The 14,509-nt window shown below is 45.0% G+C and overlaps 1 protein-coding gene and 1 long non-coding RNA gene across 4 annotated transcripts in view; one reads left to right on the forward strand and one right to left on the reverse strand.

The window, feature by feature from the left end:
• Positions 1-7,887, reverse strand: part of LOC108520192 (uncharacterized) — a 41,907-nt gene extending 34,020 nt beyond the window's left edge. The window contains exons 1-3 of the long non-coding RNA XR_001882847.1: positions 7,758-7,887; positions 6,677-7,276; positions 1,914-1,972 (exon numbers count right to left, since the gene is read on the reverse strand). This is a non-coding gene — a long non-coding RNA (uncharacterized LOC108520192). The remainder of the gene's footprint in view (positions 1-1,913; positions 1,973-6,676; positions 7,277-7,757) is intronic.
• A 216-nt stretch (positions 7,888-8,103) lies between these two features.
• The window catches only part of AZIN1 (antizyme inhibitor 1), a 47,227-nt gene continuing 40,821 nt past the window's right edge, over positions 8,104-14,509 (forward strand). For all 3 annotated transcript variants that reach the window (XM_017859454.1, XM_017859453.1, XM_017859455.1), the window contains exons 1-2: positions 8,104-8,579; positions 13,977-14,114. The gene's annotated coding sequence lies outside the window, so the exon portion shown is untranslated. The remainder of the gene's footprint in view (positions 8,580-13,976; positions 14,115-14,509) is intronic.

Consider the following 14,509-nt stretch of genomic DNA (forward strand, 5'->3'; position numbering starts at 1 on the left):
TTTTGTTTTATTTTCTTATTAATATAAGAAGACAGGACTGTCAGGCCTCTGAGCCCAAACTAAGCCATCATATCCCCAGTAACCTGCACATATACATCCAGATGGCCTGAAGCAACTGAAAATCCACAAAAGAAGTGAAAATAGCTTTAACTGATGACATTCCACCATTGTAATTTGTTTCTGCCCCACCCTAACTGATCAATGTACTTTGTAATCTCCCCCACCCTTAAGAAGGTTCTTTGTAATTCTCCCCACCCTTGAGAATGTACTTTGTGAGATCTACCCCCTGCCGGTAAAACATTGCTCCTAACTCCACCACCTATCCCAAAACCTATAAGAACTAATGATTATCCACCACCCTTTGCTGACTCTCTTTTCAGACTCAGTCCACCTGTACCCAGGTGAAATAAACAGCCATGTTGCTCACACAAAGCCTGTTTGGTAGTCTCTTCACATGGACACGTGAGACACAGGGCACCTCTAGACTGGAATGGCACAGAACCCTACTGACCTAAGTGCTATATTTTGTGAAAAGAATTAAACATAACAATACAATAAATAAAATGATTTGTCATCTGAGGTAAAACCCAACCCAGGTAAAGAAATTACAAGTCTAGCCTGGCACAGTGGCTCATGCTTGTAATCCCAACACTTTGGGAGGCCAAGGCGAGCGGATCACTTGAGGTCAGGAGTTCAAGACCAGCCTGGTCAACATGGTGAAACCTCATCTCTATAAAAATATAAAAATTAACCAGGCATGGTGGCACATGCCTCTAATCCTAGCAACTCAGGAGGCTGAGGCACAAGACTCTGCCTCCAAAATAATTTTTAAAAGGAAAAAAAATTACTTCAAGGATTTGTGGTTTGTTTGTTTGTTTTTTTGACAGAGTCTCACTGTGTCACTCAGGCTGGAGTGCAGTGATACAGTCTTGGCTCACTGCAACCTCTGCCTCTGGGTTTCAAGTGATTCTCGTGCCTCAGCCTCCCAAGTAGCTGGGACTACAGCTAATTTTTTTATTTTTGGTGTGTGTGTTTTTAGTAGAGACGAGGTTTCACCATGTTGGCCAGGCTGCTCTCAAACTCCTGGCCTCAAATGATCCACCCACCTTGGCCTCCCAAAGTGCTGGGATTACAGGCGTGAGCCACTGCACCCGGTCAGGATTTTAATAACAGATACTCAGCAAATAAAGGAGCATCTGTTAGGCTTTTTACATCTATTTAGTTAAAAGAGAGAATAGTATATAATCTAAACTCTGTACCGAGCAATGTAATTTGAAACATTTTTACTAGACCATAAATACCACAGCATTAGATTCTTGGTAAGCAAGTTGGCTTTTTAGAAAGGTTACGGCCGGGCGCGGTGGCTCAAGCCTGTAATCCCTGCACTTTGGGAGGCCGAGACGGGCGGATCACGAGGTCAGGAGATCGAGACCATCCTGGCTAACACGGTGAAACCCCGTCTCTACCAAAAAATATAAAAAACTAGCCGGGCGAGGTGGTGGCGCCTGTGGTCCCAGCTACTTGGGAGGTTGAGGCAGGAGAATGGCGTGAACCCGGGAGGCGGAGCTTGCAGTGAGCTGAGATCCGGCCACTGCACTCCAGCCTGGGCGACAGAGCAAGACTCCGCCTCAAAAAAAAAAAAAAAAAAAAAAAAATAGAAAGGTTACTGGAGCACAAAAAGATGTAGTAGATGGCTAAAATATCATGTTTTAAAATGTGAATGTTTTAACTATTCAATACCTGTATATTTTGGTTTTCTACAGGATAATGAGTACTCTAGGAATTTACCTTAGCAATAAAAATGTATAGGAAGCTATCTTTAAACATTCCCATTGTCTTAGTCCATTTCGTGCTGATGTAACAGAATACCACAGACTGGCTAATTTATAATGCACAGAAATTTATTGGCTCACTGTTCTGAAGGCTGGGAAGTCCAAGATCAAGTGGCCAGCATCTGCTGAAGTCCTTCTTGCTGGGTCATCCCATAGTGGAAGAGCAAAGAGAGGACAACAGAGAAAGAGAGTAAGAAGATTGAACTCCCCTTCTTTTAAGGAACCCCCTCTGGCATTAATCTATTAACTCTACCCTCATGACCTAATCACCTTGCATGATGCCCCACCTCCCAACAACATTGCACTGGGGATTAAGCTTCCAACACAGGCATTTTGAGGTACACATTCAAACCATAGCATTCAATAAACTGGGATTTTTATTCTGTATTACCAGTAGACTCTTTACTTTTATATATGTGGTTACATGAGACTTCTATTATAGGGTGATGATTTTTAAGTTTACCTTTTTTTTTTCTTTCTTTCTTTTTTTTTTTTTTTTTTTGAGCCTGGGTCTTGCTCTGTCACTTAGGCTGGAGTGCAGTAGCACGATCCCAGCTCATTGCAGCCTTGACCTCCTGGGCTCACGTGATTCTCCTGCCTTAGCCTCCCAAGGAGCTAGGACTACAGGTGCATGCCACCATGCCTGGCTTTTTATAATTTTTGTACAAACAGCATTTCACCATGTTGCCCAGGCTGGTCTTGAATTATTAGGCTCAAGGGATTCCCCCACCTTAGCCTTCCAACGTGCTGAGACTCCAGGCGTGACCCACCATGCCCAGCCTTAACTATTATTTTGAGTGACTTACCCTTATCAATCATCTAATTCATTCAATCTTTCATATCTATTGGCACAATAGCATATAAGTTTGAATCAATGGACCAAGGTGATCTAAGTAGGAACAGTATTATATCATTTTGTCTTAGGGCTGTATTTAATGATAATATTTTTGTTGGCACTACCTGCGTATTTGTGTATGAGTAACCTGACTTGGCAAAATAACCAAAACCCCAAACACAGTTAAATATGCCATTCTCATTAGATAGCTATCCTTCCATTAAAGTTATACTAAGTTGTCTATTCCAATGTAGTATAGTTTTCTTTGTTTTCTTTTTTCTTTCTTTTCTTTTTCGCTTTTTTTTTTTTTTTTTGAGATGAAGTATCACTCTTGTTGCCTAGGGTGGAATGCAATGGCGCCATCTCAGCTCACTGCAATCTCTGCCTCCCGGGTTCAAGTGATACTCCTGTCTCAGCCTCCCGAGTAGCTGGGATTACAGGCATAAGCCACCACGCCTGGCTAATTTTGTATTTTTAGTAGAGACGGGGTTTCTCCATGTTGGTCAGGTTGGTCTTGAACGCCTCTGCCTCCCAAAGTTCTGGGATTACAGGCATGAGCCATTGTGCCTGGCCTACTGTAGTATAGTTTTCAAGGCTCCATTGTATTTATGTAAAGCTAGAATTATTCTTTAAATCTGAATACACAAATACTAATCATGTGGGCACATAGTTTTCATAATAAATGTTGTTGTGTTGCTTCATGGAGTAAATTATGTTGGCATAGGCCCTGGTCCAGCATCATCTACCTAAAAAGAAGTCAACATTCACTGACTGCAACAGCTCCTCACTCAACCCTTTACAACTTCCTGTTTCTCCTACTCTACTGATATTACTCTGTTAAAGGTTATAGAGAAAAGACTATTCTCCATGAATGACTACAATGGCTTCTCATATGTTCTGCCTGCCATAAACTTAAGAGTATTTTACCTTCTCAGCCCCACTTTCTTACCTTTTCTAAAATGCAAATCATTTCCATGAATAAAGCCTTTTCCAATGCCTTTGGAATATAAACCCAAACTTTTTTTTCTTTAAAGATCGACAACAGTTTATTAGTCACAAATTCCCTCAGACAAGAGGAGGAAAGTAGTGTAACCTATGCAGGCCCACACAGGGATTGCACTTGGGAGCAAAGAGAACAAACAGGGGGACTGAGGAAGGTTTTGTAGTACCAAGAAGGTGAGATAGGCTGGGTGTGGTGGCTCACACCTGTAATCCCAACACCTTGGGAGGCTGAAGTGGGAGGACTGCTTGAGCCCAAGAGTTCGAGATTAGCTCTGACAACATAGTGAAACCCCGTGTCTACAAAAAATTAAAAAAAAAAATAGGCATGGTGGTGCACACCTGTCATCCCAGCTATTCGAGAGGTTGAAGTGAGAGAATCGCTTGAGCCCAGGAGGTGGAGGCTGCAGTGAGCTATAATCATGCCACTGCACTCTAGCCTGGGAAACAGAGTGAGAGTCTCTTAGGAGAAAAAAAAAAAAGAAAGTGAGATGCGCCTTGAATTTCAAAACAAAATTTTATTTGTTCGTCTGAATAATTCTGTGGGCTGGCAGGGAACTAAAACACATTATACTCCCAACTGTTAAGACTGCAATAATATACTATAATGCTACAATGCCGTAATCTACTATATACAATAGTACTTAACACAGTACATCCTAACTTGATGTCATCCATAGGTTCTTGGAAACTGTAACTTTAAGTCAAACCACGTATTGCATAACAAAACCAATTTTGCCAGAGACAAGTTGATTTAAATAAGAGTTAGGCTCCTATGGCATATAGTTCCTATAGCATTGATAAACCCAAATTTTTTAATATGAGATTGGAGTTTACCAATGATTTGCCATTTGGCAAAATCAGAATCCCCTTTGCAACCTGAGTATATGACAACCCTGATCATCCCATTTTGCAATAAGCACCCTCCTCCTTGAATAGCACAGCATTGCACTATTGTGATTTTCTCTGGCTTCTTGGTCTTCTCTGCTGCTGTCTTTTCTCTCTGGCATTCTACAGATCCTGTGCTTATACCCTTTTCTTGTATACCTCAATAATTCCTTAGGTATCATCTGTAGGAAAGGCTCCCAAATTCACACCCAAAGGGTTCTAGATCTCCCCATTTTCAGAGGCCTCTGGATCATTTTTACCTGGCTATTTCTTCAACAGCTCAAACTCTATATCAGAGCAGCCTCAGACCTGGTGTGGTGGCTCATGCCTATAATCCCAGCATTTTGCGAGACCGAAGTATGTGGCTCACTTGAGTCCAGGAGGTCAAAACCAACCTGGGCAACATGGCAAGACCTGTCTTCACAAAAAATTAGCCAGGCTTGATGGTGCACCAGTAGTTCCAGCTACTCAGAGGCTGAGGTGGGATGATCATTTGGTCCCAGGAGGTGGAGGCTGCAGTGAGACTGTGCCTCTCCACTTCAGCCTGAGTGACAGAGTGACACACTGTCGCACACGCACACACACACAAAGCAAAAAATCCCAGCCTCATCTTACTCCCTCCAAACTGGGTCCTTCTTTTTTTTTTTGAGATGGAGTCTCACTCTGTTGCCCAGGCTTGAGTGCAGTGGCGTGATCTCCGCTTACGGCAAGCCCCGCCTCCTGGGTTCACGCCATTCTCCTGCCTCAGCCTCCCAAGTAGCTGGAACTACAGGCACCCACCACAACGCCCAGCTAATTTTTGTATTTTTAGTAGAGACAGGGTTTCTTCATGTTGGCCAGGATGGTCTCGATCTCTTGACTTCGTGACCCGCCCGCCTCAGCCTCCCAAAGTGTTGGGATTACAGGCGTGAGCCACTGCGCTTGGCCGGGTCCTTCTATTTCTATCTCTGTTCATGGCTCCAGAATTCTCCCTGTTGATAAGTTTAATATCCCCAAATCATTTGACACCTTCTCATCTCATTTGAAAGTCAAGATTATCTCTACTCTCTGTGCCTTTTCCCTCCCATCCATTCTGAATCCCATTATTATTATTATTATTATTATTATTATTATTATTATTTGAGACAGAGTCCATCTCCGTTGCCCAGGCTGGAGTGCAGTAGTGCGATCTCAGCTCACTGCAACCTCTGCCTCCCGTGTAGCTGGGACTACATGCCAGCACACCTGGCTAATTTTTGTAGTTTTAGTACAGACAGGGTTTTGCTACGTTGGGCAGGCTGGTTTCAAACTACTGGCCTCAAGTGATCTGTCTGCCTCAGCCTCCCAAAGTGCTACGCCACCACACCATCACTCGGCCACTAAGTGAGCAACCACGCCCGGCCCCCTTAGTATTAAAAAAAAAAAACAAACACACGCCACAAAACTGCTATAAGAGTTTCCTTCACTTCCAAATTTTCTACGTCTTTTCAATCCCATCCACTGGTGCTGGAGTAATCTTTTAAAAAACATATTTTTGACCATATCATGTTCCTGTTTATGCTTCCAGAATAAAGTTCCAGAATAAAGTCCAAGTTCCAATTTATTTATTTATTTATTTTTTGAGACAGTTTCACTCTTGTTGCCCAGGCTGGAGAGTGCAATGGTGTGATCTCGGCTGACTGCAACCTCCGCCTCCCGGGTTCTAGCGATTCTCCTGCCTCAGCCTCCTGAGTAGCTGGATTACAGGCATGTGCCACCACGCCCAGCTAATTTTGTAGTTTTAGTAGAGACGGGGTTTCTCCACGTTGGTCAGGCTGGTCTCGAATTCCTGACCTCAGGTAATCCGCCCTCCTCGGCCTACCAAAGTGTTGGGATTACAGGTGTGAGCCACCGCGCCCCGCCTCCAATGTCTTGATGTCTCCCTAATATACTCTTTCAATCTCATTTGCAACCAACCATGCCCCTGTGCTGGAACCAGAAAGGCTACTCACAATTCTCTAAACCCACCCACTTCTGGGCCTTCTCTCATGTTTCCCTTGCCTGGAACACTGGAACATCTACTCTCAAAATCACCAAACAGGTGAGTTTGGTGAAAAAGGAAGCACCTTTGTCTAGAACCGCTTTTCTCAAAATCACTCTGTACCTTTCCCCAGCAGCCTTTCTCTCACTTCGCTGCAATCATCTCTTCCTTCCACTAGGTCCTTGCAGCATTTTATTTGTATCAGTCAGCAATTTATTTTGTATCACTGTCTTATTTCCCCTGGTAGATTGTAAGCAAGGTTTCAAATGTTGTATTCATCTCTGGTTTTTCTTCCTCCACCAGAGAGGGTCTAGTGATTGGCTGTGCTTTTAAATGTTCTGAATGGAACAGAACTTTCAAGAAATAAAAGAGCCAAGATATAGCCGAGCAAAATAAGGAAAAACAAAATCAGGAATGCATCCACAGATCCTGATTCTACCGAATACTCTTTCATTCAGCCTCGCAAGATATCCTTCTTTTCCACTTACGAAGGTCGCTTTCTTCTTTCCCATTTGATGATTTATTAATCAACCACAGTGCTGCTCAAAGTACACAAAGGGTTCGGAAGAATGAAAGGGGGAAAAGTCAGGGTCTTAATATCAAAGATCTTAACTTCAGAGGGGTGTGTCAATACATATTCCATTTGTGCTATGTGTCTGGGTTGCAAAGCGTAGTAGCGCGAAAGAACTCGGGGTCTCATCACGATCATTAGTGCTAAGGCATCTAAAAAAGATGGAAATAAATTAAAAGCTATATAGATCATCTTAGAACCCACAATTAAAAAAAGTCTGTTGCGAAGTAGAAAAATTAAAACGACCGCGAAAATGAGACCTAGGGGATTGAAGTAAGGTGCACTTGTAACATCAGTAATCCACTCTCCAAAGCAGGTCCTGCTTGGGACTGACTGCACCAATCCTTTTAAAAATGAAGACATAAAAGCCATATTCCTTTAAAAAATTTCCACTGCACCGTATTGCAATGTACGAACACTGAGGACATTTTCACGCGGTCACAACCCTTTTTAACACCCGGACACTGGGCCGGTCCTTTCTGGCCACGAGGAACTCGCTTTCCTAAAGGAGTACCGCATCCCCGAGGGCGGGCGCCTCAGCCAGGGAAGACAGTCCCCAGGGTGGACTACAGGCCTCACAAAGCGGAGGGACCTCGACGGGAAGGCTCGGCAGCGGCGCCCACACAGGCTTACCCCAGGCCCACTCTAGGCCGCACAGGGGTCGCGCCACCTCCGGCCCAGGACAGGTCTCATACGCTGCCAGCGTGGAGCCCGACCGGGCTCACAATGCGCTGGGCCCCGCAGCGTGAGCGCAGGCGTTCGAGAGACGGCGGGGGGCGGGCGGACGGCGCGCTCCGGCCGAGCCGTCACCTTCTCCCAGCCCACACCCACGCAGCCGCCCTCAGCCTGCCGGGGATCTGCGGGTGGCGGGAGGGCGGGAAGCTACCGGCCAGTCTGCACCTGCATGACCCGGTCGTGCGCACCCCCTCCCCTCTCTCTCCCGGGCTCAGTCCTCCTTCCTCTTCCGCCCCCCTCCCTTTTCTCCGGGCGGCAGCCGCGCTCCGCCCCCCTCGCGCGGCTGCCCGGCCGGCTGTGATGTCACCAGGCCACGCCCCCTAATATAAATACTGGCGTCGCTGGCACCGCCTTCTCACACTCTCAGGCTCTGATCGCGGCCGCAGCGTTTCCTTTTTTCCTTTTTTCTCCTGCCGTCGCCTTCTCTGCCTCGTCTCATCCTTTCTCACTCTGCTGCTCTGCGGTGTTACGAGTCCGAATCCTCTTCCCACCCAGACCGCGCCTTTCTTCTTTTGCCTGCGCTGTTCTATTTCTCCTTCGGCCGCCGCCGCCACTGCTGCACAGCTGGTGTCGGTGCCGCGCTTTTACCCCCACGTCGATCCCGCAGCCTATGGCCCAGGCCGCCTTGGGTATTTCTGCTCAAGGTAACCACATCCCTCTTTAAAAATTCCGCCGAAAAAGAGAAGACGCTTTACCCGACTCTTTGGGCCGTTATCTCACGTGAGTACCGAGCCGAGGAGCGCGGGAGGGGCCAGGACGCGGGGCTGGCCTCGGGGGTCAGCCGGGGGGCTCCGGCTGGGCCCCGCCACCCTTAGGCGTCCCCGCAGCCGGCCGTCTCGAACATGGCGGCGGCGGCGGCGGCGTGTGTGGCGGCTGTCTGTGCCCCGCCGGCTGCGCGGCGGGCTGGGCGGCGGGCCGCGCCTCGGGGACCTTCGGGCGGCTGCTGGACGCTGGCGGAGCCGGAGCCGCAGTGGTTGGGGCGAGGGGCGTGTGCGAGTGGGGCGCGCGCCGGGGTCTCGCCGCCGGGGTTATCGTCCCCTCTGGCGGCGTGCGGCCCCCACCCCTCTCCCGTGGTGCATTGCTGTTTCCGGGGAGGGGGCCTGGCCGCAACCCTGAGGGGCCGGGGTCCCGCAGCCCCTACCCCGCGCCGCGCCGCCGCCACCTTCGCCTCCAGAAGCCCGGCGGGCGGGCGGCGCTGTGGGCTGCAACGGCTGGGGTCCTGGTTATGAATGGAGCGGGGCGGGCCCCGCGCCGGCCTCTGGTGACAGCTGCGGAGGAAGTCGGATTCCTGGGGGGCGCGAGGAGCGCGGTCCCCCTCTGGTGGAGGAAAGTTGACACCACTTGGGGCCTGGCGGCGGGGAAGCCCCGGTGTCAGGTAGCGAGCGAGAGGCCTTTGGCCCCTTCTGGAAGCCTCGGGGCTGCTGCTCCGCCCCTGCGGCGCTCCTGATTGGGTCAAGTCGCCTTCACTCACCCCAGTCACCTCCTGGAGCCCGAGGATTAGTCAGCCTGGCTTCGTTTTTCCGTCCGCGCCACGGTTCCTGGGCAGAAAGAGGCAGATTGGTAGACGGGTGGCTTATCAGCTACTGTCTTGACTGCCAACGGTTGTTGCTGGTGACGTGTTCTAACACTTACACGGTATCTATCCTGAAGGTGTGTTTCATAGACTAAGCTACTGGTTCAGAAACCCGAAACAGTCGAGGACACAGTTTACCGCCCCATGTTTCAGCACATTTAACTGGATTTTGTGGTGGCATCTTGGTTGTATTAGTTCTGTGTCCCGTCATGTTTCTATCGTGAATTCCCAGACTGGGTGGGAATCTAAGGACTCAAAGGAGGGGGAATTGCCTTGCGCTCAGCAAAGGTTGACGTAGAGATACATCAAAGCACAAAGTAGAAGTACATCAGAGCACATCAAATATAGCAGGGGTTGGCAGAAATATGGCTCATGATTGTCTAGAAAGGCCCTCATTATTGATTAATTTCTTTTACATAAATTAGAGCATGCAGATGCTGATCATGAAGAGAAATAAGCCCCGAGGAGTTTAAGTAGGAAAGACTCCAAAAGAAATTATCAGTGGTGATAAGTGAGGTCGAGTAGTCAGTGCCTTTCTCCCCCAAGGTTTTATTACATACACTTTCAAACAGAAGGTGAAACGAGTTATGTTTCCACCTAGATTCTGCAATTAACATTTTGCCTTATTTGTTGATGCATTTCAAACTAAGCTGGAGACAGCAGAACACTTCACCCCTCCAACTTTAGTATATGCATATTAAATAGAGCTCAGTACAGCTTACTATTTTTTAAATTTTAGAGGGTAAAATTCACATCAGTATAAACCCACAAGTGTTAAGTATGCAATTTGATGAACTTTGACAAAAATACAGATGTGTAACCTAAACCTTTTATCAAGATGTGGAATATCGCCGCCACCCTTAAAAGTTTTTTCTTGTCCTTTCAAATCCTCTCCCACTCACCACAGAGCCAGCCATGATCTTTTTTTTTTTGAGATGGAGTCTAGCTCTGTCACCCAGACTGGAGTGCAGTGGCACAATCTCAGCCCGCTGCAACCTCTGCCTCCCAGGTTCAAGCGATTCTCCTGCCTCAGCCTCCCGAGTAGCTGGGATTACAGGCGCCCACCACCACGCCCAACTACTTTTTGTATTTTTGTATTTCACTGTGTTGGCCAGGCTGGTCTCGAACTCCTGACCTCATGATCCGCCCACCTCGGCCTCCCGAAATGCTGGGATTACAAGCGTGAACCACCGCGCCCGGCCGATCTTGATTTTTTTTTTTTTTAACCCATAGATTATTTTCTTCTAGAATTTCTGCTTGAATGGAATCATGCAGTATGCATTCTTTGGTGTAAAAGGCTTCTTTTAACTCAGCACATTTTTAATATTCATCCCTGTTGTCTTTATCTGTAGATTATTTGTGTTGCTGAGTAGTAGCCCATTGGGTGACTATCCCTTGGTTGGTTTTTTTAAAATAATCTTTATTAGGCCGGGCGCAGTGGCTCACGCCTGTAATCCCAGCACTTTGGGAGGCCCAGGTGCATGGATCGAGGTCAGGAGTCCTGAGGTCAGGAGTTCGAGACCAGCCTGGCCAACATGCTGAAACCCCGTCTCTACTGAAAATACAAAAATTAGCCAGCCGTGGTGGCAGGCGACGGGAATCCCAGCTCCTCGGGAAGCTGAGGCAGGAGAATCGCTTGAACCTGGGAGGCGGAGGTTGCAGTGAGTTGAGATTGCGTCACTGCACTCCAGGCTGGGGGACAGGAGAGAGACTTCATCTCAAAAAAAAATAAAATAAACTTGATTTTGGAGTATTTTAGTCGCCCAGCAAAGTCGCAAAGATACAGTTTCTGCATACTTACCACCCAGTTATTAGAAACATCTTACATTATTACAGTGCTTTTGTTAAAACTAAGAAACTGACTTTGGCCGTATTAACTACTTTCGAGATTTTTATTTGGATTTCGCCAGTTTTTCTTTAATGTCTTTTTTTCTCTTCCAGAATCCAGGTTACCACATTTTATTTAGTTGTCAGGTCTTCCTCAGTTTCCTTTGGTCTGTGACAGTTTCTCAGTCTTCCCTTGTTTTTCATTACTATCACAGTCTAGAAAAGCACTGTCAGATATCTAGTAGAATACTCCCCTCCCCTAAACTTGGAGTTTACCTGATGTTTTTCTCATGATTAAACTGGGGTTTGGGGTTTTATAAAGAATACCATAGAACAATTTTAAAAATCATTGGTAAAGGCATTGGTTTTCAGAGACATACTGATTTAAGATACTAAGTTTGGAATAGTTACTGTCAAAGTGATAGGAAGTTTTTGCTGTTGGGCACGGTGGTTTGCACCTGTAATCCCAGCACTTCGGAAGGCTGATGCGGTGGATCACTTGAGCTCAGGAATTCAAGATCAACTTGAGTAACATGGTGAGACCCCGTCTCTATTTTTTAAGAAAATTTTTAAAAATTACATAAAATGCTTTTTGTATCTTACTGACCAACTGAGCCCTCTCTGTGGTATTCTCTAACGTGTTGTTGGAGAATTTGCAGTGTTTACATACACCATTCTAAGTGAAAATAATTAATTTTTTTCTATACTGCCTTTTCTCTGCGTTTCCATTTAACAACTCCTTCTTCATGCTTTTTTATCCTGTCAGGATAAACATTCTATCTATCCTATATGTTAAGTGCTTATAAGAAGGGCTTATCTATCCTGTGTGTTTATCTTAATGTGCTTATCCTATGCACTTTTTCAATAGACAGGGTCTTGCTGTGTTGCCCAGGCTGGACTCAAACTCCTGGGCTCAAAGCAGTCCTCCTGCCTTAGCCTCCTCAGTAGCTGAGACTATAGGTGCATACTGCCACACCTGACTCGTCTTTTCTTTTCTTTTTTGTTTTCTTTTTTTGGAGACAGGGTCTCCCTCTGTTGCCTGGGCTGGAGTACAGTGGCAAGATCTCACTGCAACCTTCGCCACTTGAGTTCAAGCAGTTCTCGTGCCTCAGCCTCCTGAGTAGCTGGGATTACAAGTGTGCACCACCATGCCCAGCTGATTTTTGTATTTTTAGTAGAAGATGGGATTTCACCATGTTGACCAGACTGGTCTTGAACTTCTGGCCTCAAGTGATCCGCTGGCTCGGAGCCACTGCGTCTAGCCTTATTTTTTCTATTTAAATAATTCCTTTCAAATTCTAGAGCCTTCATTCCTTACTAGTATCTTTTTGTCAAATGGAAATGTTGTAGGGTTCTCACTGAGGAACATTCTGGAATGTCTGACATTTAACGTCCTTAATGTTTCACATCATTGCTCTTGGGTTGCATTAAGCAGCAAAATAGCTGTGGATATATGTATTTAGGAAAAGATGAATAATGTCTTACCCCGAGTATCTGATCCTATTCCTTAGGATAATTGAGAATGATCTGTCCCCATCATGACTCAACTTTTTATTTATTTAAAAAAATTATGTCGGTGTTGAAAGAATCAGAATGTTTGTTATGGAGTAGTACATTATTTGGAATCTAATGTAAGATTATTATCATCATTACATGTTTGTAGGAGTTCTTTGCTCATTATCCATAAATGTCATTCATTGAGCATGTGATCAGTTTCTCCTCCTAGATAGATGAAACATTTTGCCTCCACCCGGAGTGCCTTGATCCTGGTGAGATACACTTTAGGTATGCCTTCAATGCTTCTGAAATCCCTCCAACTCTTGACTTTATAATTTCTGGTTTTCTGGCTTCCTTCTTACCACCTCTTTCTAGCAAATACCATCAGATTATATTACTTTAAAACAGTAACCACTGAATTACAAATAGAAACATAGGTATATCATTTTAGCTTAGAGGTGATGAGTGGTAACAATGTCTAAAACTCACCTAGCATGTTGTATGGTGTGGTGTGCACTTATCACATTTATTTGCTGCTGGTGATAATAGAATGAATTATGTCTTAAATAGGTTAGATATGAGGAGATAAATCTTAAGAGATTAGTTGCTTAATATTATAAGGTAGTTCTCAAGTTATTTTGTGTTTCTCAAAAGTTACTTTAGATACATATACAATGCATTAGCTAAGTTAAAATCTTCTTTTGGTATTGTGGTGGAATTTTACACTTAAAATGTAAAAGGCAAAGAAGTTATTTGAGGAGTAGAAGAGTGTTCCGGGTGGTTCCAAACTATTACATCATGCTAGTGCATTATTCATATAAAGTCTTGCAAATACATTAGGTTGGTGGGGTACTTGGAATTTTTTAAATTCTGGGTCACTTAAAATATGGAGTTTTAGAGGACAAATAAAAGCAAAATGAAGTTTTCATTTTCAAAAATGAAGGTTGGTAACTCATGAGTTGGCAGATAAAACAACTTGGTAAGATGGCCATGACATCGAGTTCTGTTAATTTTTAATAGTACAGCAGCTTGGAAATGTTTACTACATAAAGTACTTGGTTCTGTGGTAAACCCTTTGAAAACATCATTTGTGTAATGTGACTTTAATGAAACATTGTTTTAAAATGAGCATGTATTCTACAGTTTATGTTTAAGTCAGCCTAAACTTTTTTTTTTTTAACATAGGACTATCTTCTGCTACTTCTATTTCCTTCTTTTAGGGCGAACTTTCTGACCAAGTATACAACTACCCAGAGGGCCTAGGAGAAGTGCTGTATAGAGAGCAGTTCGACTTCAACGCTGAGCCACCTTGGGAACCTAGCTGATGATAGGGGGGTTCCATCTCCCAACTTGTCCATGTAAGTATTTGCACATTTGTTAGGGGGGGAGGAGGTCTTTAAAATCTAAGGAAGAGTGCTGCCTTGCTTAGTATTTTTCAGAATTTGGAATTGTATTTACCTCTTAAAGTGTAGTGACTTTTAAATTTCTGAAATAGAGATATGACAGTTACTGTTTACAGACTTGACTGCTTTAGTTATGTGCGTTGTTTATCAATGACTGGATCGTTTAAAACTTTATCTTGAATGCATAACTTAGAAAATATAAGTTGAAGAGGGCTTTTGGGATTTAAGTTGTAGTTTATCACATCATTCAACCATTTAACTTAGTGAAATGATTTTTGCTACTCAGCTGGTAGGAAAACTGATTGTTTTAGAGGACTTGCTGAAAGATGATAGAGCTACATATATATCTA

Source organism: Rhinopithecus bieti, unplaced genomic scaffold (assembly GCF_001698545.2).
Source record: "Rhinopithecus bieti isolate Rb0 unplaced genomic scaffold, ASM169854v2 scaffold_47952, whole genome shotgun sequence".
Taxonomy (NCBI): Eukaryota; Metazoa; Chordata; class Mammalia; order Primates; family Cercopithecidae; genus Rhinopithecus; species Rhinopithecus bieti.